Source organism: Lactuca saligna, unplaced genomic scaffold (assembly GCF_052625555.1).
Source record: "Lactuca saligna cultivar CGN05327 unplaced genomic scaffold, ASM5262555v1 scaffold_18, whole genome shotgun sequence".
NCBI classification, from domain to species: Eukaryota; Viridiplantae; Streptophyta; class Magnoliopsida; order Asterales; family Asteraceae; genus Lactuca; species Lactuca saligna.
In genome coordinates this window covers 322,501-325,000 of record NW_027629810.1, presented here as the reverse complement: position 1 = coordinate 325,000, position 2,500 = coordinate 322,501, and positions in this window count along the sequence as shown.

The following is a 2,500-nucleotide window of genomic DNA, read 5'->3' as shown; positions in this document are numbered from 1 at the left end:
TAGACTAGCGTACCATAGTAGTATCACAAAAAGCAACACATGCCACTTTAACGCCTATCGTTTCCCAATCATCAGCACAAATCAAATGCTGGCTAGCACCAGTAGCACGTCAAACATAGATCAGCAAGCACATCATCATCGAATTGCCACACAAACAGCACCATCCCAAACTTCCAAAGCTAGACCACAACCCTGGATCGGTGTCGCAGAGACCTAACGAGGCATCCCCACACCACGCCAAGGCCCCCACTCGGAGGGGTATTATGCCACCGACTAGGAATCAAGCAACAGTCACCCAAGCTCGCGCTCAAAGGCAGTCTGGCACCTTCATCCCTTGCCATGCTCACCCACTGCTCCCCCCCTATATATACATATTGCACAAGGAGCTTGGTGACAGCAACACCCATTGCTTTCCCTGAGGATGTATATTTCTTAGTATGCGCACGGCGTCGAGGCACAGGTGAAGCCAACGGCGCTAGTTTCTGCGCCCTATGTCGAGGAAAATCAAGGCAACGGGCTAGTGTATGGGCACAACGTCGAGGAGACTCAAGGAGATGGGGCTATTTTTCAGGTCACCGTTCGAGAAATCAAGGCAACGTGTTGGGGGGGATGGCCTCTTTCATGGGTCGTGGGGCTTGGCTTGGCTTGCCTCGTGTGTGCTCGATACAGCCTCACGATTCTTATTTGCCCATCAACCATGCCGGGCACCTATGAGAATGAGACCCCATGGTACCCCCTATATATACATATTGCACAAAGAGCTTGGTGACAGGAACAGACATTGATTTCCCTGATGATGCATAATTTTTGGACACACACGACTTGGGGGCGAGGGGACACGGGAGTGGGGCGCCAATGGGGGGCGTTTTGGCCCCATTTTCGTCAAGAGCGGGCGTCTTGGCCATGCCTCGAGCGTGCCAGCCTCGAGAGCCTTGGGCGCTGGACATCCTTGGGGCGCCAATGGGCAGCAGTCCCATGGTTCCCCTATATATACATATTGCACAAAGAGCTTGGTGACAGGAACAGATATTGATTTGCCCAGGGATGCATAATTGTGCGAAATCGTCCATAACTCGCTCGAATTAATTCGGATTGACACAAAATTTTGTAGGGATGCTTTTTATTATAAATGAAAAGCTTTGAAATGAAAAAAAAAAACAAAATGTCATGTTTGAGGCGTAAATGTTTGTGTCCTATCCTTGGTCACGCCTTGAAGCGTTGGTTCCCTACTTGTTGGAATGTCGCTCAAATCAAGTAGGAATGCCATTGAAACATTGTGTGGGTCATTGTTAACATAGACGAATGGACTTGAAATGAAAATATATCATATTTGGGTTTTTGTCCCTGTCGCCTGGTGATAGGCAGGCAGATAAGGCTTTTAGGTATTCATAGGTGGCTTAGATGAACTCGAAAGAACACGAGTTGATCGGATTGGAACTCATATATTCAATTTACTATGTACTAAGTAGGAACTACACTTTGCTCCCTTCATCGTTTGACTTGCTTAGAAATCTGCTCATGGTTTGTCAAGGCCCCTTGTTCCTTAGACCGATGAGGATGGGATTGGGTTGCTCATGGGCATGTGTGTGGCAAGATGCCTTGTTCCATTGGTCGTTCATGGGTGTTCGTGTACGAAGTAAACTTGTTCCCTTGGTCGTTCATGGGGTTGTGTGTGGGAAGAAGCCTTCTTCACTTGGTCGTTCATGTGTGTTTGTTTGGGAGGTAGCCTTGTTCCCTTGGTCGTTCATGGGAATGTGTGTGGCAATACGCATTGTTCCTTGGTCGTTCATACCCTTGTTCCCTTGGTCGTTCATGGGTCTGTGTGTGGGAAGAGGCGTTGTTCACTTGGGTAGCCTGCTTGCCTTGCCAGCCCCATATGCATTGTTCCCTTGGTCGTTAGTGGATGGGTTTGTGTGTGGCATGGTGCCTTGTTCCCTTGTGTGGCCTGACTGCTTGGCTTGACATGACCTAGCCTTGCCAGCCTCACATCCATTGTTCACTTGGTCGTTCATGGGCATGTGTGTGGCAAGGTGCCTTGTTCCCTTGGTCGTTCATGGGGTTGTGTGTGGGAAGAAGCCTTGTTCCCTTGGTCGTTCATGTGTGTTTGTTTGGGAGGTAGCCTTGTTCCCTTGGTCGTTCATGGGAATGTGTGTGGCAATACGCATTGTTCCTTGGTCGTTCATACCCTTGTTCCCTTGGTCGTTCATGGGTCTGTGTGTGGGAAGAGGCGTTGTTCCCTTGGTCGTTCGTTCATGGGTTTGTGTGTGGCAAGGTGCCTTGTTCCCTTGTGTAGCCTGACTGCTTGGCTTGACATGACCTAGCCTTGCCAGCCTCACATCAATTGTGTAGCCTGACTGCTTGGCTTGCCGTGACCTAGCCTTGCCAGCCTCACATCCATTGTTCCCTTGGTCGTTCATGCAAGGGTCTGTGTGTGGCAAGGTTGCCTTGTTCCCTTGGTCGTTAATGGGCATGTGTGTGGCAAGGTGCCTTGTTCCCTTGG